General features: G+C 44.8%; 1 pseudogene; it reads left to right on the top strand.

Annotated features, from left to right (window-relative positions):
• Positions 1-4,110: 4,110 nt before the first annotated feature.
• LOC144769797 (uncharacterized) lies at positions 4,111-11,645 on the top strand (annotated as a pseudogene).
• The last annotated feature ends 11,812 nt before the right edge of the window (positions 11,646-23,457 follow it).

The raw sequence follows: 23,457 nt of genomic DNA, 5'->3' as shown, positions 1-23,457 counted from the left end.
GATGAGTATATCCGAAGTTATGGATTTTTAAAGGAAAATTAATATCAGTAAATTAAACTCTTGCAAAACGATAATGATGTTGTCAATGGGGACACTCAGTCACTTGCAGTTCAAGTCCAGTGAAAACCACTAGGGGGGCAAGGTGGTGCAGGTCCTGGACCAAGACCCCACAGTCAGTTGAATTTTCCCTGGCTTTTAGGGCCCAAGTGCTGATTTACCCTGGCTATCCCTGGTGCTGGAAGCTGGAGCCACGGGTGCTGGTTTTGCTGCTTGGACGATGATGTTGCAGAAAGGGATGCAAAATCTTGACACCGGGGTCACTGAGGCAGAGGTTTGAATGTGCAACAGATTTCCCTCGGGTGCAGCATCTGACAAAGGTAGTGGTAGCCACACTTGCCACCAACTAGTCATAGTACTACCAAACACAGATAATAAGTTCTTTGCCAGCCTGGATTTTTGGGGAAAACATGACTGGATGAAGTTTTGAGGTCCTCGGGGGTGATTAGGCAGTGAGACATGCCCTGATCGACAGTGAGGGCTCCTGTGGTGCGGCGAGTGCCTGACTTCCACTGGGCTTGCAGGGCAATCAACGCCGGGGTTGCGACATGGTGAGTGGGCCGGGAGTGTTGCCGACTGGGGTCCGGACCCAACTCTCCTGCCCGCCGGTGCAGGCTTCGACTCCGCAGCTGCCATGGCGCTCAGCGGCCAGAGATTACACCCTTCATCTCCACAATCCTTTGGGAGCCTCAATCCTCTGGTGGGCCAACCTGCGGCACTCGGAGGCGTCCATCGGCCTGCTTGCACAGGTACGCATGCATCATTAGCAGCAAGGTGCCCCCAGGGGGAAATAACAAGACTATCTTGGATGCGGGTGGCTGGCCCTACCCTTCTCTACTCCTGGACTCTTGAACACGCAGCAACTTATTACCAGCAATCCCCTGGTGGCTGCTAATGGCCTGTATCCGAGGCTGAAGCGGCCTACTGCACCCCGTGGCTTTTACTAAGGCACAATCTCTCTTTAGGCAGAGAGGCACCCACAGGGGTGCTACACGACTCTCCCAGCTGCAGTGGAATAACCGTACATTGACGCCCCTAAGCCCACGCACACGCCGCAATGGCACATGCTTCTGCTGTGATCAACGGCACCTGCACTGCGGATCTGGTTTTGGCAGCTGAGAGGTGGTATCGTTCCGCTCCTGAAAATCACAGACTACACCAGTGAGGCTGGATCCTCTGGTTTATGCGCGTCACAACGCAGAGTCCTCACCCGTGCCACCTCTGCCCTTGACAACACACCTGGGGGGGCGCATGATAGTCAAAAACAGGCAGGCCAGTGTGGGTGGAAGCCCACAGTAGGGGGTGGCGAGTTGCCAGACGGGCTGGTCCCCTCCCCAACACTTCTTCTCCGGCACAAATTGGGGCCCCCACCTAACAAGATGGCGTCCGGCTGCAATGGCCGCAGCGCGGTTCAACCTAAAATTGATAAGTTCGCATGGCAAAGGACCCAGGACGGGGAGCAATACAAACTGTAGGCCCCTGGAGAGCACTCAGAGCCTACGCTACAGGATATCCTATCAGCGATTACGACGGTGCGCACCTCCCTTGAAGCCAGTATTGCCACGGTGGCCACAGAGGTGTCCCTGATGAGAGCAGACAGACAGAAGCGTTGAAGCGGTTGAGGTTACCACTAAAGAACTCACAACAGATTCGGAACTTCTCAAGTGCCATGTGACTGAGCTTCAAACTATGCAGGAGGCGCTTACATTGCAACTTTATGAGTATGAAGGCCTCATGAGACGAAACAACGTCCGCATCATGGGCATACCGGAACGGGCGGATGGGCCGACTCCCAACCTCTATGTGGAAGACTTGATTCTCCAGAAACTTCAGCCTCGGGGCCTCTCTAAATGTTTTTCAATTGAACGTGCTCACTGCGTGCCTAGGGGTAGGCCTCGGCCTGGGGCACCACCTCGACCTCTCCTGGCACAGGTGTTCAACTACCGAGATAGAGATGTTATCCTGCAGAGAGCAAATCGGCCTCACCAATTGCCATCAAGAATAGCAAGGTCACCTTCTTTTCCCACTTCACTTTGCGGGTCCAGAAACAGCGGTGCAGCTTCCTGGAAGTGAAGCGAGCTCTCAGGGATCAGGACATTAAGTATGCGATGATGTTTTCAGCCAAGTTACGCATCGAATCGGAGGGAAAACTTTGGTTCTTCACCAGGCCAGAGGAGGCGTGGGACTGGCTTGAGTGATGGAGAACCGTTGGCAAGCGATCCCACAGGTCTGCGGACAGTGCGGGGGGCCCCGGCGGTCACAGACGCCGACAGGGGTTGCCGATGAAGGAGGACTCAATGACTCGTGGTCCGGAAGGGTGACTGACTCATAACTGCAAGTATAAATTCCAGCGAGGGTGGACCGAAGTTCCCAACTGCTCTGCACCCTTAGGCATGGACTACCCTTGACTGAACATTTTCTGCCTCTGTTTGCTCTGTTATGTATAGTACTGGTTAGGGGGGCAAGGGGGCCAAATGAGAGAGAGTTTCCTGGGTGCGGGAGGGTCGTTATTGTAGTCTGGTTATAGCAGCTGGATCCGGTACTTTGGTTTTAATAGCTGCTATGGGGTTGATGGGCCTGGGTGGGCACTGTTTTTTCTTTTATAGATGCTCTAGGGAATGGGGTTGTGTCACGTTCCTCAAATGTTAAGGGTGGGAGACAGGCGCTCTGCAAGTAGTGGATGGCGGGTGGTTCAAGGCCTGCCCTGCAGGGAGGCTGGGAGGGGAAGGAGAGTTGAGTTGGGGGATTGGGGAGAGAGGGAGGGGTTCGGATTCTGTAATTGAACATTGTGTGTTTTGGCTTTTTACACTTTTATGTTTTGAATCGGTACATGGCATAGCTGGGTTCGCCCTAACTTGGTATGGCTACAGTATGACTAGGGTTAATGAACCCCATACTATTTACTCCGGGCAGGCAACATTACAGTACTATGAGTTGGATGGTCCCCTTGGTTTGACCCACAAGGCTATTCAACCTCATCTCACCACCCTTACGACTGGTCTCTGCCCCTATGGTCTTGGATTGAGATCTCCGCTCTGAGTGGGGGGTCTTGCCAGCTACACGGCAGTCAGCCCCGGCATACTATGGTTACATACGTCTGTTTATTACACTTCATCCTCTCAGGGGACCACAATAGTTGCGTACAGCGTCCGTCACCAGCTCTTCGGCACAATATTTACCTACGCCCACTTCACTCATGGTTAAAGATCCTAACGCGGAATGATAATGGTTTGGGAGACAGGATTAAGCGCGGGTGGCTCTCCAGTACATCAAACGCCGGAAACTGGACATTGTACTATTTCAGGAGACACTCTTGGTTGGCAATTCATGTGCGGCACTGAATAGATGGGGTTACCGTATGATCGGGCACTCGGGGTTTACCTCTGGCTGGAGATGGACAACCTGCTTCACTGGCGAGGTTCTCCATTTATTGTGAATAAAACTAGGGAGGATTCCCAGGGCAGATTTTTGGCTCTCACTGGTTCGTGGGAGGGACGGGTACTTAACCTCATGTCTGTGTATGCCCCACCTGGCCTTCAACGGCAGACTCTGCTTGATATTGGGGCACTCCTGCTTGAGTTCCCGATAGGCATACTGGTGTTGGGCGGGGACTTCAACCTTGCAATGGATGGATCTCGGGATCACCTCCCTCCCAGGGGTGACACCCAAGGGGGATCCCAATTGTCAGGATTTCTGTCGGCCCTGGGACTTGGAGACGTGTGGCACTGGCTTAACCCTACCACTACACAATAGCCAGTTTCGCATCGATCATATATTCACGCTGGCCCAGGGTGGTCAGTTTTTTGTGACCTCCGAATGTTTAGCCCAAAGAATTTCGGATCACTCCCCAATATTGACAACGCTTTCCACGGGACAGCCTAGGAGTTGCTCCAAGCTCATAATCAATCCATGGGCGCTCAAGGTGCCCCTTATTAGGGAGACTCTCCTCAAGGATACAGACCACTACTTCAACGAAAATGTGGGGTCGGTTTTATCCCCTCCTATGATCTCGGGACATACGGGGTTGTTATCAAGGGAAGGGCTTTATCCCTCATGGTGGGATATAAGAGGGAACTTGCCAAACGGGTGGTCGAGCTAGAGGAGGATATCCTGGCAAGGAAAAAGGCCCTGGCCTTCAAGCCCGACGCAGAGACTGGGCACGTGCTCGACATAATGCAACTAGACTACCGCCAGCTCCTGCATGAAGCAACTACGGCCCAAAACAGGGCAATTAGACATAAAATATATGAACAATGCGAGCGTACGGGAAGAATGTTGGCCTGGTTGGAGAGAAAGGAAGGCGCAACTACCACGTGGATACACTCGCTTCGAGGTGAGGACGGTGAATCTCTCACTGACCCGCAAGACGTTGCCAACACATTTGCGGAATATTTCTCCTCGGTGTACACACCGGCCGATGACACGCAATCCACATGGCTCCGGAGTTTTTATCCACCATTAAGGTTGCGTGTCTGTCCAAACAGGACAGTGAATCTTTCGAGGGAGACGTCATGGTGACGGAAGTACAAAAGGCCATTCAAGGCCTGCGTTCAGGTAAAGCCATGGGATCTAATGGGCTCCCGTTGACCTTTCCAAGTCAATGGCGTGCTTTCCCACCACTTGGTGAGTATGTATATGGAGAGCTTTGACAAAGGAACATTGCCCTCTGAGGTCAGGATGGCCTCCATAGTCATAATACACGAACAAGGCAAACCTGCAATGGATTGTAATACCACTTAGCTTGCACTGAGGCTTACAGATACTTACTGATCAGCCACGCGATAGCTGCTGCCCTACCTAAAGACGGCCCTTTGGCTGCATCCACCCCACTGGAGGATAGGCTACTACTCGACCCAATGCCATCGAAGGCCATATCCCTCACATATAAAAAGCTGCTAAACATCCGGCTGGATCCTATGACCCAACTGCACCAGCGCTGATTGGGGGACCTGGGGAAGATCGATGACGAGGACTGACGAGATGCTCTGGTGTCCCCTAGAGAGGTGGCTATTCCCTTGCGCTTACGATTGGTACAACTAAAAATCTTGCATTGTGTTTATTTTGACTCAAGAACACTGTTTCAAATGGGAAGACGTCCAGACCCTCTGTGCCTCCGCCGTTGTAATCAACCGGGCACTTTCTTTCATATATTGTGGGAATGCCCCAAGATCCAAACATATTGGGGTAACATCACTAATCAGATGGAGAGGACTTGCGGCAAATCCTTGAATGCTACCCCCCAGCTCTGTCAACATGTGGAATGCCAGAGATCTTACGCAAGCAGAACAGGCGTGGGCTTCAGCTGGGTGGGCTCTTGGGAAACGTAATATTGTGCAGAAATGGGGGGCTGCGGAGGTTCCGAGCCGAAGAGAGTGGGCGATTAACATGGATAGGGCAATGATTGCCGAAAAAGACGTCTTCAAACACAGAGGATGCCCCAAAAAGTGGAACCACAAATGGGAGAGATGGAATAAATATAGAGGTGACCTTTGTGTATCCCCTACCATTGAACTACGAAGGGACCGACGCCTCATGCTGGAGATATCAGGCCTTGGTGTAACACTCCCCCCCCGAGGCATACACAACACTGTCTTCATAATAGGTCATCTAAAGGGTTAAGACGCCTATTGCATGGGATTGTGAGCCTTGTAATGGATTGCTCTCTTACAGTCCTGTTAGTTCATTATTGCGGGGTGAGATGGGGTGGACTATATCTAAACTGCATCATACAACCTGTATTGCTATATTTTTTCAATGGACCCAGCTATCGAATTATGAATGTACTGTACCTTTTCTTTCGCTCATTAAATTTTTTTTAAAATAACTTAATAAAAATAATGATATTAATAATAACAATAATAATAATAATAATAATATCAATAATAATAATAATAGTAGTGAACAAATGAAGCTATCAGGGATTATAAATCACGTAAAAGCTTCCAGAATATCAATAGCTTCCCAATGCTGAGTTCACTCTAATTTTAGGATATTTAATCAAGAGTATCTGATAACTAAATGAATTACAATATCAGTGTTCTTCATAAAACATATCACCATTGAATCACCATTGTTCACCCCATTTATCAGTTCAATACCTATGTCGTAAAAATGCTCAATCACAAATAGATACAATGGTCATTAGTGTATGCCAACTGGAAGAGGAGGCAGCACCCACGCTTTATGGCATGCTTCATCCTTTGTGACTTCATCCTCACCCAGTAAGATGGTGCTACCAGGACAGACATAACCCCAACATGGGGGAGTTCTTTTTTTATAAATAATGCTGGATCTCCAAGGGATTCAGAGAAAGTTAAAAATACCTCATGGTAAACCGAAAAATATATCATTTTTATCAGTTGGTTCCCCAGGCACAGATTATGAAAAAAACTTAGAGGTTTAAGGGTAGTTAGTTAGGAGGCTCAAGAGCCCATTTAGCCAATCTCAGCGAACATGTTTCTGCCCATTCATATGCCAATAAAGGTGAGGGGCATTCATCAGGGCAAAAAGATCTCTGTCTCTCAATTCTAGTTCTAAGAGACCGAGTGCAAAATTGTCACAAAGAGAATTCCTACCTTCACAAGAGGCATACAAGAGAAAAGAGGGGTTCCTCAAGTAAACCAAAATACAACAGACATTGTTAATTATTTGTTGACTGTCAACACAACTTGCATGAAAGGTGTCTGCAAACATGCTTTGTGAGTATCTTTCATAAAAAATCTATGAAACAATTGCATGAGTGATACTGCAAAGTACAAACTAAACTCAGGTGACGCACATGTCTGATGAATAAGGTGATCACACAAGTGCTTGACGTATGATTCCCCAAGTCAGGGAATATCTAATTTCAAGGTGTGGGTGTAGAGGGAATCCTCAAGGTCTGGGTGGAAAGGAAATCCTCTGTAGTCATCATCATCATCATTATCATCACATTTCTATATTGGATTTTACAGGTCACATCATAAAAGACAAGCAAATATCATTAAAAATAACATACAGATTGTCATAAATAAACACATTCAAATTTTAAGACCCCCCCATCAGAAAGCATATGAGGAAAAAACTAACAGTTGGAGAGTTTAACAGCTGTAAAAACAGTAAACTTGTGTAAAATGAATTGCTTTTAAAATCAGAAACAGGAATTTATGACGTGGATTATAGTATTTTGAGCAAAGCATAATAACATGTTTTTATTAAAATAATCCAGTGCTTCTACAAAAAATTTCCTTTTGCTGATAGTTGTCTTTTTTAATTCTTGAAAAAAGTGGCTTTCCAGAAAGTTGTATACAAATAGTAAAACGTTTACATAAGGGCTCGCAGGCACAAATAATAATGAATTCCAGAAATGTGGGTACCTGCAGAATAAGTAAGGGTACAAGGCAAGGGATCCCCTTATCCCAAATTGTATTTGCCCTGTTTTTAGAACCTCTGGCAATTGCCATTAGGCATAAAGCATTACATTCTGCATTACATACAGCACCCCTACAGGGCATGACCAATATAAAATTATACACCAATGACATTGGCTTTTAAAACAAAAACAAAACACTTGTTAACATTTTATGATATACCTCGGATAAATAGCTCCGCAAGACTGGCCGACCTATTATTAGGGAGTACAGGCTGTTGCAAACCAGTGTATTAAATAAATGGGAAGAAAGTGGGTACAGACAAGTGGGAGACTTTCTTAACTCAGATTCCTGGAAAAAGTGGCCAGAGATAGAGATTGGGCTGCTTCATTCAAGGGATATGCTCAAGTGGTCATTTATACAAAGCAATCATTTTTTAGAAACTATCGATCTTAGAGCACTAAGTATAAGAATAGAATAAAGCAAAGCATTACAAGAAGAAACAGACAAGCGGTCAGTAAGCACTCAGGTGAAAATCTTTCAGGAAAATAAATTCTCCGTTCTTTATGAAAAGCTCAAAATAAATGGCAGAAAAAAGAAGGCCATCAGATCTCTAGAGCAGTCTGGATTAGAACCTACACACTTAATGTAACAACCATTAGAGGCGCCAATTTTAGAATGCAATTTTACACAACATGGTTGATATATAGAACCCCAGTGTTTCTCCATAATATATACCCTCAGATTGAGGATAGGTGTTTTCGCTGTTCTAGAAGGGAGGAGGTACTTGCTCTCATATTGTCTGGTATTGCCCAAAGATCAAGCACCTTTGGGAAGAAATTGAGAAGTATTTGAGAATGACTACAGGGCAAGTTTTAACTATTCCTGTCCTGGTGTGCTCTTCAAACATTACAGTAGATAAAATGCATGATGAATGTTTATTTGTTTCAGCCCTAGTGGCAAGATGATTCATTCTGCAAAACTGGCGCAGCGATACTATACCCACCTTTCAAGGCAAAAGTCAAAGAGTTAGAGAGACGCTATGCTTTAAGATCAGGGTCTATTACAAAATTTGAGAAATGCTGGAATTCCATGGAATATTAAACTGTGATTTGGTTAAAAAAAAGAAATGTTAAAAGAAAATTGTGAGAATTGCGACTCCCTTTAGCTTTTTTGTGTTCTATGTATTTTTAATCAGTGTTTTTTTTACACTGATGCAATCTAGAAGGGTTTATGTATGTGGTAATGATGTCAACCAAAATTGAAATTGAGTACCGTACGCACTAAGCACTTTATTTTGTATATGTATGTCATACTATAAAATGAACTCTCAATAAAAAAAAAAGTTTGAAAAATGCGAAACCCAAGGTGATCAGACTTTTGACATAGCCATTGTGGATAAGGTGGACTATGTGACCCTTGACAGTGGAGTCCAAGTCACTTTTATTTCCCATGGATCAACAGGAATGAGGCACTTAGAAAAAATGCTGGCAGCAATCTGGGCAAAGTTATGCACTTGCCAAAGGATCCAAGAGTTCAAAACTGGTGACATCCTTTGGGCAACAGGAGTACAATAGCTGAGATGGGACCAAAGTCATCAGAACAATTCTCCCCTCTCAACATTCTAATTCTGGGACTGCCGCTGGGGTTCTTCAGTCTAGAGTACTGAATTTCTGCTGGATAAAACTGAAGAGCCAGTAACAGAAGCACCGCAAGTCTCTTCAATCAAGGAAATCATGGATAAACTTAGAACTGATCTGCAGAGATATATTTTGTCTAACTTGCGAACATTCTAGAAGATTGTGTTGTCTTTGAGTGATATGAGGTAAAGGACGGTAACTAGCATCTGCTTTTGGGAACATTTCTACATCAGTCAATTTCACATCAGACTCCACATCCATCAACAACGCTACATCAGAGAACAGTTCTACAGCTGAAAAGAATGCCGCATCAAACAAGGTAGACAATAACACCACAGCTGAAAAGAGATCCACATCTGAGCATGGCAAGATTTGCATTCTTCTCCAGGAACATGTCCTTGCCTGTGAGTTGATGAGCGACAAGGATCTATTGGAAGGAGCAGTCCATGAACTGGAATCAAGAATGAGGTACTCAGATACCTATGAACCACCAAATTAAAAAGAGAATAAGGATGGAAAAGTTATTCTCCTGCCAGCCTACCTGGTGAAGTATACTCAGAACAGGTTGAAGGTCTTGGTGGAAAATGCATTGAAGGCACTAATAATGGTGAAGGATTGAGAGTACATGATAGGATCAACTACTGATATGGGAGGAGTGAAGACCAACAGGCCCATCCATGAATACTACTCAATCATCCCAGTGGACTTCAAACCCACTGGTGTGCTTGAGAAGAACAAATGCTGAGGTGAAAGTGAACAGCAGTTTCTGGAGATGAAGCACCAGCTGGCAATCTCACCACTATCCGTTGTCACTAATTTAATGTCAAATTTCCTTTTCCTTCAACGATAAACTAAAGGCATAGGCATTTTCGGCATCTCGGGAACCCTTGGTGATGAGGCAGCAGTTGAATTCCTGAACAAACACTACAGGGTGTCTTGTGATGTCATGCCTACTCATCGTTTCAACAAGAAGACCGAGCTACTAACTCTTCAGGTCAAAGGAGTGCGTGAAAAATGGATCAAAAGTATTTCTGCAAGTGTGAAAGAGTGCACAGGTCCAAATCAGTGGGGCAAAAGTCAAGCGACTTTAGTTGTCTGCGAAGATGTGAAAACCGCCGAAAAGCTCCAAAATTAGTTAATAGAACTAAAGGTTCTTTTTGATTCAGGTAAAATAGCCCTGTACACCAGAAGTGATAAGCACAATATTGAAAAGAGAACATTCAGTTCTGTAGATGTTAGCATTGCCACAAACCTCACTTGAAGAGGCACAGACGTTAAAATCACTAAAGATGTCAAAGAAAGTGGAGGGCTGTTTGTTATTCTTACCCATTTCCCCACACACATGAGAGTTGAAAAGGAAATATTTGGTTGTACCTCTTTAAGGAAACTCAGAGATGGTCCAGATGATATAAAACTATGCAAGCTTGTTGCCACCATGTCAGGGGCAACCTGTAGAAGTCATGAGACAGCTCAGAGCAGACAACGAGAAGAAGCGTATCACAGACATGGAAAGCTTCTGGAAGTGCAGATGTGAGAGAAACTATTTTAGACCATTTGTGAAAATCTAAATGTTTTTCAACAGAATTACAATAAGGAGGAAAAAAGAGACGTTTACATTACTTCTGGTTTACCGAAGGTGATTGCATCTTTAATTACTCCAAGACAAAGCTTGACTACCGCCCAGCTCTGAATGTGTTAAAGGAGAGCTGGGCCCTTTGGCTCAAACTACATGAAAAAGACATAGATGAACATAAGGACATCAAAGAGCTAAAGATAGACCTTGGCCAAGTGATCCAGAGGAGAGTAGTCAGCCTCCTGAGAGGAGAATCAGATAACATCTATGACTTCATCAAACAAGCAATGGATCGCATGTACCTCCACACTCAGATCGAAGCATCGGATTATGGGGCGCTATCATTATATTACAATTCTTCTGGGCCAGGAAGGCTACATGCAGAATGCAATAGACTTTTTAAAAGAATCTAAGGAAATGATCGATGTCTATGGATCCGAGGTATCAAACACTATAGTTGCCTGCCAGATGTCCTGCGTAGACAAGATTGAACCTCACAATAAAAATTATCCCATTTCACAAAAAAATGCAGACCAGCTAGAGTCTGTTCATGTCCTGGATCGATTACAATGGCAAGTCTGTAGCTTCAAAACTATATTAATAATTCTATCACCAAGGACGAGGCTGCCTTCTCATTGCCAACTGATCATAACCCTATAACCACCAACGAGCTTATTGTGCTGTATGACTATGACCTGTCCCTTGTGTTTGAAGCCTGAATTCTGCATCAGTGCTCTCATATGCTTTATTGTGGGAGCATGGCAGGTCCTTGCAGAGATTCTTGTGTGTGGTTTCAGCTGTGGGGTGGCTAGTCAGTTCGGAATGGGTCTGATTTCTGAAGGTGTGTCGTACATGACATCAGGGATCAAAAGGATGATAAAAGGTGCATTCGATTGGGCAGAATGGGCAAAATCCAAAGCCATTAGTATTGGGATATCACTCATAACTTCAGGATTTAACATCATTAAAAAGGCTGCACAGACATGCCCACAGAGCTGGACATCTAGGATGAACTATTCAATTTGATTTGGTCTTCAGAATTGCACTACCATCTATTGGATTCCAAGTAGACTAACTGCACACATCTTTACAAGGCAGCGGATGGGGGTATGCTCTAGGGTATACTTCCCAGACTTTTTAGAACCAGAATACACTTTATAGAATGGCAAGCATTTGTGACCCACCTAGCTTTAATGTACAGGAGGCAAGCATTTTTTTAATGCAACTTAAGAATTATGTGGCAGCAACTGTTGTTTACACACAGCACATTTTCCATTTAAATAGCCGTGAAATTTGCAGAGACATACAGTTTTAATGATAAACCCACTGCACACAAATTATAATGTGTGAGAATCAATTTTTAGAGAATATTTAGCATTTGTGCTTCACCAAGTAAAGTTACTTTATTTGTTTTGATCATTTTGCAATCTTTGCTTCCGTCACACTTTAGAATTTTGCGTTCCTAACTGCTGACTGTGTGCAGTTCATTTAAAGGTATTTGTTGTGTGTTATAAAAATATATCTTGCACCTCATGTAGCCAAGTAGGATTGTCACATAATTCCCATTATTTCACTTTCTCTAACTGCAAAGTGATAAGAGTTTGTAAACACCAATCCTTGTGTTAAAAAATAGGCAGCAAATGGTCAGACATAGCCTGACATTTGACCTCCGTCTTTAAAGCACAGCAAATGCAACAAGAAAAATCGACAATTTAAAGGCACCTTCATTTATTGCTTGCAATCAAAACATTTTGGAAACACTGCTCTAGGGTGTCAAAAGTCTCATGGTGTGGGTCACAAGAAAGGGGAACAGACACACAGCAGGTAAAGGAAGGCACTAACAATGTTCACAAGGAAAATGTTGTGGGCCCCACTCTCAAACTACTTCCTGTATGTGGGAAGGTGGACACCCTCATGGAATAAGACCCTTTAAGTAGATCAGGATTGTTGACTATATGCAGTCAGGACACCAGAGGGGTGATTCCTCATGACCCAGGAACAAGTACTCTCAAGTGAGCACTCCAAAGGGATGGCCAGTGTTGCAGTGGGAGAAGAGGATTACCCAGAAAAGGGCAGTGGGAGGTGGGCACAGAAGGTAATTTGGTGATGAAGGGGTATTGTACAAATCACTCCCAATGGTCACAGTGAATGGGGTCCCTGTCACTGCTCTGCTGGATATTTGTGTAAGCCAGAAGCTGGTGGTGGAACAGCTGGATACCCTGCTTAGTATCTGTGAAGAGAGGTCTGCAGGGTGAGGAAAGTCCTATAGTTCTATTCTCCTTAGAGTGGAGTGAGTAGTTCCCTAAAGAAGAGTAGTTGTATTCAGCCAGGTCTGGTGGCTTACTGGACTAATGCATCCACAGTAGAGGGGCCTGTGTTTGAACTCATGGTCACAGGTTCAAATGCTGGTGGGTCCACTCAGCTTGCCATCCTTCAGAGGTCGATTAAATAATTACCATTGAGTTCGATAACAATACACATCTATTATTCAACACCAAGACACACTTCTTGATGATCAGGAGCTTTACAAATGCATGTTATGTTATTTCTTCAGTGTCCCATATACTGCATCCTTGACAGCAAACTACGACAGGAGATAGGGAACTATGGTCTCGGAGCACCCACATAGGCCTACTACAGATCTCTGAGCTGGCTACTGTCCATAATGCAGGTAACCTCCACAGTAGGAAGACCAGAGGGCCAAGGAATACCTACCCTGACAGGAGACGACCTCAAGACGGGCAGTGCTTAGGCCATGTCTGTCATGCATGTGCTTGCTGTGATGTCCCAGAGATAGAAGACTTAGACCAGGTAGACCCCTGTCCGGCACAGTTAGATTACATCTCCCTTGAGGGGCACTATGTGTCCATCACAGAAATCATGACCACTGAGGCAAATGTACTACCTCAGGTTGTTGCTCATAAGTTTGAAAAAGTGAGAGTAGACGGAGGTTGTCTGCAGCTCGATTGTGTAATAAACCCCCACTCTTTGATACCTATGAGGTCTTGTGTGACCCCGGGAACAAGAGGATGACTAAGTGCTGGTCCACAAACTGAAAGTGAAGCCCATCTCACTGATTTGATTGAAGCATCCACTTGTCAGTCGGTGATCATTGACCTGGTTCACGACACTGACTTCTGTTATTGACCTCTGTTGTTTTCTTTTGAACAATGCTGGCCCTATGTTGGCGACAGAAGTCTGATTGATGTGCAGAATGGGTCAACTCACCTTGTTGGGCATGGTGGTATTGTTCATTTGCTGGGATGCATCTCTGGGTAAGCTAAGGATAGTCCTCTCGCAGGTGGGATCTGAAGGGATGCCCATGAATCAGGTTAGTTGCAAGGGCTGGTCTTGCCCGAGTGGCAGTACTGTAAAAGTCAGTCAATGAGGGAAAGTCAAAAACCATTAAAGTAGTCCCTCTTCCTACAGTGGACTTAATGGTAGGGTGTGAGCCTGGTACGGACCATACTAAAGCAGATTGCTGTTCCACATTGTTGTTGATGAGTAGGGGACAAACGCCAAGGGAATATCTTAGTTTCTCCTCACCTTTAATCTGTAGGAAAGTGCCACGTTTGTGTTCTCTCCCCCACTTGTTGCTGATTAGTATTGCTAGCTTAGTTTTGAACTCTGCACCCCGAGGCACTGCAGTAATGTACCAGTGTATGGGCTCTGACTCCTAAAACATGATAAACATGTAATGTCTCCAACTGCCATATATAAAACCTTGCTGTAAGCACATATATGTGGTGTAAAACAATATACCAGTGGCTTGGAAAATTGTGTCACATGTTTTCTGCAGTACTTAGTTTGCCATTCATTAGAGTGACAAACCAAACATGGCTTCAGTCCTATCTGTGTACACTCATGTAAACCTGCAGACAAGCCTGTCAACATAACTCATTTGACAGAAAAGAAGCCTTCTTTTAAATATTAACTCTGTCTCCTCTAAGCTGGCCTTGAATCCAACAGGGTAGGTGCCCAATAGTTAAAAGTGGTTCATGCAGGAAATTAACATTGCCATGGATCTACTGAGACTACCATTAAAAGCTATTTTCAATGTGAAGAGCTATAGCTCTGCTAAGAGAAAAACTGAATTCATAATAAAAAAATATATTACCTCTGCTTTTTGTGGTCTCAAACAGGCTGCTGGAATAAATTAAATACTATTTTTAAAGTTTATTAAAAATTCAATTTAGTGGTTAAGTTGTACTTTTAAAACATAATTTTGAAAATGTACTTATAAAAGAATTAGGCTCACACCTTCAATGAGCTAATTAGCTTTAGCCTGCCAGCAACTGCCCTGTTAGTGCTACTCATTAAATAGGTGGGAAAACTGCTGCCAGACCACAACAAATATTGTAGGTCTTTCGGTAGAAAGATATTGGTGAGACGTAAGGGACACAAATCAGGTCAGAAATGGCAGATTGGGACTGTTTGAGATCTTCTTTAAAGGGAACCAGGGTGAAGCCTACTCATTTATAGTTTAGTGTATGGGGAAGCCTTGGAATGAAAAGCCTTTAGTCTCCTGAGTTCTCTGTAGCCAGTTTGGCACCAACCCAGTATGTTCTGTTCTGTGTATTTATATAGCAAACAACTCCCCTGGGAGGGTTTCCTGGTGCTAAAGTATGAGCTGTATTGGAAGAGCCAGGGTTGGGTCTAAGAAAAGAACCAGGTCTTCAGGTTTTTTGCTCAATTTAGGAAGTGAGGAGTACCCTCTGATGTGCAGGTTCTACTCATTCTAGGGTTTAGCAACGAGGTAGGAGAAGACAAAATCGCCAGATCAAGTACTGTGAATGTTGGGGGGGGCTGCTAGTCAGTGTCCAGTGGGGCAAAGTTCTCTGGTAAATTTTTGGAAGTTTACTATATTCTTCAGGTATGTGGGACAAATGTTGCATCAGGGCTTGATGTATGCATGAGTTTGAAGAGTGCTCATTTTTGGATTGGAACACACTGGACCTCTTTTAAGTGAGGTGTGATGTGAGTGTGGGTTGAGTGTGGGGAGGGAGGTTGAAGGTGAGACATGATGAGGAGGTTGATGGTGAGCCTTGACACTATATTTAATATGGTCTGAAGTCTTCTGACCAGTTCACCTTTCCAGCATTGAGTGTGTTTCTGTACTTCCGCTTGCCTTTGATGAGGGCTTGGGTGAGGTTCTGCAAGTGTTTATGTACAAGGCATTTCAAGGAAAGAGGGGAGCAAGTCCCAAAACCATTTTGGCGTAGCTGCGGAGGAAGAGGCAGTTTATTTACAGGAATACGTCCCTGGTTGCCACACAAGCCATCTCCAGGGGAAGAAAGGCTGTGCCATCTTTGATTTTTTCTTAGAATAGTGCACTGTGGGCTAGCTTGCAGTAACACAAACAGGATGTGATGCAAAAGTGGGAATATTTGCCCTAAGAAGATATTCCTTATTGCTTAAGGGGTGTCCAGGAGTCACACTATCCACTTGCTAGTGAATCCTTCAACAATGGCACCTCATCCGCAGCTTACCAGAAGTAGTGATGTGTGAAACCTGTATAAATAATTGCAGCGTAATTACATGAAATCATTGTATCATTATGCAAAATTACACTTGATTATGTCAAATAAATCTTGAACTCAAAAATGACCTAAATGGTCTGCTTGGGTATGAAACAATCCTGATATGTTTGTAACTTTCTAACATTAAAAAAACTGTGGATCGAGATTCAAATAATGCTGTTGTCATCCGATTAGTAGTTTTGTGCGAAAAAAAATCCTAAATGGTATATCTTACATTAAAACTTGTCCCTCAAATTACGTGATGTTGTGCAATGATATCATTTTGTATAATTCACTTGAAATAACAATTATTATGAAGAAGAGGACAGGAGCTGCTGTCTGAGACTTGTGTTGGGACCTGAAGGACTGTAAGTGCTCCAACTTGTACCTAGGACTAAAAAGAGGACTTTAAGGGTCAGTTGACCAACCACAAACTATAAGCAGACTCTTTCCTTAAGTAGCAACTGAGGCTGAACTGGATTCTGTTGGTGATGTCTGCTGAAGTGAGTTGTGTTGCCTAAATGCTACCATTGTGGTCCTTGGACCCGTAGAGGTGATCTATAGGAACTTCTAAGAGTCTGCATGAACTCTCTGCAAAGGTTTCTGATTTCTATGTGAATTTATTGGATTCAGCTTCTGTTCAGTTTGAAGATTTTGAGCTCAATAAAAAAGTGCTGATTTATATGTTGGCTGAAAGGGTACTTCATCGCAACAGTGATAAAGTAACCTTTCTGCCAACCTCAAGCTTTATGTTCATGTTTGTGGGTTTGTAGAGGACATAGCTGCCCAAAGGCTTCCCAGTGCTATGGAGCTGGAGAGAGTATGGACCAGTGGCTCAGTCTGGGAATAGCCATGTCTTCAGTTTTTGTCTGAAGGCCATCTCATCTGTATTGAGTCTTAGCTCAGTGGGCATGGAGTTCCAAAGTTGTGGTACTAAATGTATGAACAATCTCCCTTCTCATCTAGACCACCTAGTCCTATTGGTTTTGGCCAGGCAATCTGAAGAGGCTCTTAGGGATCTTTCTGGTGTGTAGGGTGTAATCAGGGCCCTTAGTAACCTTAGTCATTTTTCGTTCAGGGCACTGTGTGCTATGCACAGTGCCTTCGACTTGATCCTGGCCTGCACCGGATTATTTTCAGAGCCTTTGCCGCGTATTCATGTCTTGGTATGTTTCTGAGTAGCCTGGTTGCAGCATTTTGTACTACCTGTAATCTATTCAGCACATATTTGGGTGACCCCAAGAAGAGAGAGTTCCCGTACTCCAGGCACGAGACTCTCTAAGCCCGTATCATAGTTCTCTGGGCCTCCTCTGGAATGAGGTCCAGAATTTTTCGGAGCATCTGCAAGATACCAAAGCAAGTGGTTGCCAGCCTCCTGACTTGAGTTTCCATAGTGATGTTGTTGTCTAAGCATACTTCAAGATTCTTTATGGACATTTTATGCATCATTGGAAGTCCTAATTCTTTTGGCCATTTCATGGTAATTTGGGGTTGCAACTTATTACCTAGGAACATGAGTTCTGTTTTGTCCCCATTGAGTTTTAGCTTGCTGCTTGTCATCCAGCTGACTACCATTTCAATGCCGGGAGACACTAAGTTGTGTTTTGAATCGGGGTCCCCTGTTACTGAGACTACCAATTGGGTGTCATCTGCATATATTACGATTGACAACCCAAATTCCTGACAATCTTGGCCAGAGGTTGCATGTACATTTTGAACACCATGGAGCTGAGGGAGGAGCCCTGTGGCACCACCACAGACACTAACCACTTTTCTGGTTTTTTTAAAAAGTCTGCCAGTTCATTGCATCTCTCCTTAGAGGAGAGGCATTTGATTCTAAAAATTTGAGGGATCTAACCACCTTAAAAAGTTCACTGGAGGAGTTAGTGGCTGACTTTATTTTTTCCTGGACGTATCTGGCTTGGGCTATCTTGATTTCAATATGGTAGTGTCTGATCTCTTTCTTTTATTGTCCTTTTGAGGTAATATCATATGATTTCCACCAGGTTCTTTCGGTTTATTACAGGCTCATTTTAAAGAGGCCAGATGGTTGTTAAACCAAGTTGGTTTTCTTTGTGTCTGGTTTGTTCCTGTCCTCTCTTTATTACCACAGTGCTCTGCCACTTTCATTAGCTATTCATCCCAGATTGAGTCTGCAATCTCTACCTCCCCAGTCATTGCCGGGGTATGTCTCTTTAGGGATTCTTTCAAATTTTGTCAGCTGATTCTCGTCCTTTTCGTACCTAATTTGGGAACAATATATCCTGTATTTTGAGGGTGCTTGTTGGTCAGTGATAGGCGGATGTAAAAAGGGTCTGACCAAGGCACTGGAGTAGGGGAGGCTGTTTTTAGTTTAGGGTATTGCGAATATTGCATCTAAAATATGCCCTTTTTCAAGTGTTGCTGATTGCACCATCTGAACCAGCTGCATGGTGTCCATGTCTTGGATAAATCTATGGGCGATAGGGTCCTTCTGTTTATCTAGGTGGATGTTAAAGTTGCCTAGAATGGTTTTTGCACTTTTGGAAATTATACTTTCTGCTATGAGGCCTGGAAAGTTTTCCAGGAATATATTGCAGGGGTGATAGCCTAATGCTGAACAACATAGTGTCACAATTCAGGAGGGGTATAGGTGTGGTAGTGCAACTGTGTGTATCTTTATATATATTAGCTATTCTACCTCTCTTCTATCTAATTATCTAGTATCATGATAGAAGGGCCATTAGGAGGTCTGGCGTAGACCATTATTTGTGCCATGTCTCAGTTATGAATAAGACATCTAGTTGTTCTTCATCAATTAAACATCTAATCTCATTGTTATGTGCTGGGATAGACCTACATTATATTAGTCCCATTTTCCATCTTGCGTTTTCCTCTGTTTCCATCATAAGCCCCTTTAAGTGGACACTTTCCTCCCTCACTGGCCATTTGCAGTAGGTGCATATGATCTTATTGCCTGTCAGGTTTTGTGGCGTGATTGAGTGTCTACATTGGGGGCTGGGAGCTGGTCTCAACTTTTTCAAATCTTTTGTATCATATCTAATCGCTACGTGGGTGTCTGGCTTGTGAAAGGCAGGGTTTGTGCCAAACCAGAAGTGGGAACATGGGTACGTGCTCTCTGCCCTCCACGCAAACAGCACAACAGCCGCAACGGACCAGAGAAGGGAGCACAAGGATCCTATGTTGTAAAGTAGGTACTCTGAAGTTTATAACATTTTAAAATATCAGGTTCAAATTGCTAAAATATGTTAAAAGTCACCTTTGTAGCAGGCTAAGTGTTGAGACGCGGGCAGACTCTGCTCCCGTCCGCACCTGCATAAGATTAAGGGGCAGATTTATGAAGGCCTTGCGCCGCCGGTGCGTCATTTTTAACATGGGAAAAAGTGACGCACCGGCGGCGCAAGGCCTTCATAAATCTGCCCCTAAGTACGCAGCCTAGCAGCACAGCTAGAGCGCTACCTGCCCAGCCATCCCCCGCTGGAAGTGCCAAACTGGAAGTGGGAACTAGCCCTCTGCCCTCCGTGCAAATGGCACAACAGCCGCGACGGACTGGAGCAGGGAGCACGAGGATCCAATGTTGAGAATTAGGTGCTCTGAAGTTTATAACATTTTAAAATATCAGGTTAAAACTGTGAAAATATGTTAAAAGTCATCTTTGGAGAAAGCAAAGTGTTGAGACGCCGGCAGACTCTGCTCCTGTCTACCCAATTCATTTAGAGTTGGGCGCACCTTCCGTTTGCAGATAGCAGAGACTATTCCATCTCTGCTGCCTACACACAACTTCGACCCCTGATGAGGTAATGTCCATCAGAGGTTTATCCATGTGTCTTCCCACCTTATTGAGGTTGGCAGGACGCACTGCCAGTTTTTACTGAAAAAGTTGGTGGTAAATGGCCGTGAAAACGTTTAAATGATTCCTATGCTACAGGAGAATGCTAACATTGTAAGGGGGTCATTGTTATTTTTCTATTCTCAAAAAGAAAGTCCAAGTGTGAGATTTTCTTCTCCAAAAAAAGATGTACGTTTGATCCAATGGTTCCAGCAAAGTGATGGAGCCATCTGTCAAAATTGCAATGTGGGAGATGACCACGGGAGCAGCGAACATCTTTAAATACCAGAGGCAGAGTACTCTCCTATAGCTGGATTAAAGTACTCCACCATGGCAACTGTAATTATTCGATCAGACAAAATATAAATGAGACTCTAAGTTTCTGATTTGTATGTTGTCTGAAAAAGGACTCCATTGCAAAGACAAGGGAGTTTCCTTCCTACCAATTTGAAGGTCTGACCACCCTAATTGCAGTTGGATAAACCATAGGTTTGACGACGGTGGAGAATACTTCATCTCAGCCGTGGTCAATTCCCTCCAATTTCACATGGAGCAAGGTTCAACTGAGGTTTGGCTATATCTAATTTAGATGAGCTGGACACAGCCTCTTGTGCTCCTGGTGCATCACTTTTTTTGATGCACTGGAGTCATCTGATTTTCAAGGCCTTGTAAATAAGTCCCCCTTTAATGCATCACTTTGCATGAAAGGGGCATGCCATGGATTGCTGTGCGTGTTCCCATGCAACACTTATAGATTCTACTGCATTCCCAGATTTACAACGTTTCATAAACCTGTGAACATGTCAGAATCCTAAACTCCTTGTTTTTTCGTCCTTATATGTGTGCTGCATTCTTAGGAATGCATAGTAAGAGTAAAACACCATCAATTACTCTTTTTGAGCAGGAAGATGTCCCTTGATGCGCAAAAACAATCATTCCTGCAATGCAGGCACCCTTCCAACATGATGTAAGGGTGCCTATACTGGCGCATGGCAGCCAATTGTGCACCAGCACAGGGGAAAGCATAGGAATGCATCCTATTGTTGTTAATATGACTCATCTCTTTGCTTTGAACATGACGCAGTGCAGTGCAGCAAGATGGCTGTGGCACCAGGCAGCATCTTTTTTTGTTAATGAGGCCCAGTATGTTTGCCGGGAAATCTCTGTCATGGTTAGCAGGGATTTCTTAATTTGCTGGCAGCACCTAATCAGGGTGACAGTTACCTTGATATAGAAAAGGGCCACCTGGCAACATAAAAATGGAGCCCTAAGTCCAAATGTAGACATCTTGTCAGGCCAAGGTGTGTAATGTATCTGCCTGATGCAAGGACTTCATCAGCCCTCAAATTTGAATTTCTTCCACTCTGAGATTTTCCCGCTTAAACCACCCTCTGTGGCTTGTCCCACAGCTATCTGAATTTGAGATGACTTTTACGGGTATAACCTCTAAACTTGCCCCACTTCCATTTCAACGACAAACAACCGTATTACAAGTACAGTCTTCACAGTGGTGGTCTGACGACTGCTACGCTGTGGGCCCGCCCACAGTATTATGAGTGTTGCGGTCGGACCGCCACAGGAATGCTGCATCCGCCATGGACCTAGGATCCTGCAGCGGTTGCCGAGCGGTCAGGAGCAGAAATATGCTGGATGTGCTGCTGCTGCACAGCCAAGCATACTCTGGGTTGCCTGTCCACTGCCCTTCTCATGCAGTGAGCCCACCATGGAAAGGGTGGTGAATGACGCAATGAAGGGGGCCCTAAAAGGGCCCTTATGCCTCATCAAGGCCTGGGGGTACAAATAGGAGGGCACATGTTAGGCCCTCCTGGTATTATTTATTATTTATTTATTTATTTAGAAGTTTTCTATAGCGCTAACAAGACCCGAAGGTATCAGAGCGCTTTACAGTAGAGGGAATGACAAAGAGAACAACATGAAACAAACCCAATAAAAGCAATCAGCGAGTGATAATTTGGAAAGAAGAAAAGTTCGGACAACAGGGCTTCTTGGTACAGGAATCAACATTACCGCATGGATTGTGGGTCGTTTGCAGCTCCAAGTTATCCACAACCGAGGGAGTGGATAAGGCACAAGGATTTGAGTTGGCTCTTGAATTCTGCATAGGATGGTAGAGTTCTGATGTGCGGGGGGATGGCGTTCCATATTTTGGGGGCATTTCCGGAGAAAGAGCAGTCCGCAGTTCTCTTCCTTCTGGTTTTTGGTAGGATGAGCAGCAGGGAGTTAGAGCTTCTCAAATTTCTGGCTTGGCCTGCTTTTTTGAGCTTGTTAGCCAGGTATTCCGGTTTGCCGGTGTGGAGGGCCTTGTGGGTTAGGCAGACCGTTCTGAAGGTACTTCGCATTTCCGCAGGGAGCCATTCGAGTTCTTTGAGTGCCGGGGAGATGTGGTCAGATTTTTTGCAGCCTGTGATCATTCTCGCTGCCGCGTGAAGTGTAGTTTTTAGTGGTGCCAGGTGCGATTTGGGGATGCCTGTTAGGATTGAGTTCCCATAATCCAGTCTTGATAGAACTAGAGATTGCGTGGCTAGTTTGAGGTCCTTGTTGGGAATGTAAGGTTTAATTTTGTTCAAAAGTCTGAGGTTGAAGAATGCGCTTTTCGCCGAGTTCTTAATGTGGTTTGTCAGGGTTAGTTTGGGGTCTAGGGTGAAGCCCAGGGATTTAACGGAGTCGGCTAGCGTGAGGTTACCTTTGAGAGCATCGATCGACTTTAGCCACTCTGTGATTTGAGGGTTATCTACTTTGTTTGAGATGAGGAGTGTTTCTGTCTTGTCGGGGTTGAGTTTCAGGTGATTCTTTGTCAGCCAGTCTTGAACTTCATTTAGGACATCTGTGGATGTCTTTGAGAGAGGAGGTTTCCAGGTAAATCTGCGTGTCATCCGCGTAGAGGTGGAAGTGGATGTTGGCGTTCCTGAGTAGCTTGGCGAGTGGTTCCATGTAGATGTTAAAGAGCTGGGGGGAGAGCACTGATCCTTGAGGGACACCCTTGTTGACTTGCTGGGTATCGGAGGTGAAGTTCTTGATTTTTATTACTTGCGAACGGTTATGTAAAAAGGAGGAAAACCACTTGAGAACTACCTTGCCAAGGCCGGCTCTTTCTTGAAGAGTCATGATGAGGAGCTTGTGGTCCACCGTGTCGAACGCTGCTGAGAGTCGAACTTAGTAGAGAGGAGTGGGGGGAAAATTATGGTGAAGGAGTTCCGGCTGTGAGGTTTAAGGTGGGCAAGTGGGGCTGGTGGAGGAGGGGGGTGCTGGTCCCGGGCCATCGTGGGTGTGGTGGAGGGGAGCCTGATTAGGTAGGGGTGTGGCGCTAGGGTGGCCCGGAGGGCAGGCGACAGATTGAAGGTGCGGTTCAGTAGGACACGTTGTTAGAAGTCATGTGGGGCATTGCAGGCCCTCCTGGTCCGCTATTCTGCGCAACGGCGTGCAGGTGATGGTCGGGGGCAGGGCAGTTAGACCCAGGACCTCTGCCTAG

Source organism: Lissotriton helveticus, chromosome 7 (assembly GCF_964261635.1).
Source record: "Lissotriton helveticus chromosome 7, aLisHel1.1, whole genome shotgun sequence".
NCBI classification, from domain to species: domain Eukaryota; kingdom Metazoa; phylum Chordata; class Amphibia; order Caudata; family Salamandridae; genus Lissotriton; species Lissotriton helveticus.
This window is presented reverse-complemented; position numbering and strand designations above follow the sequence as displayed.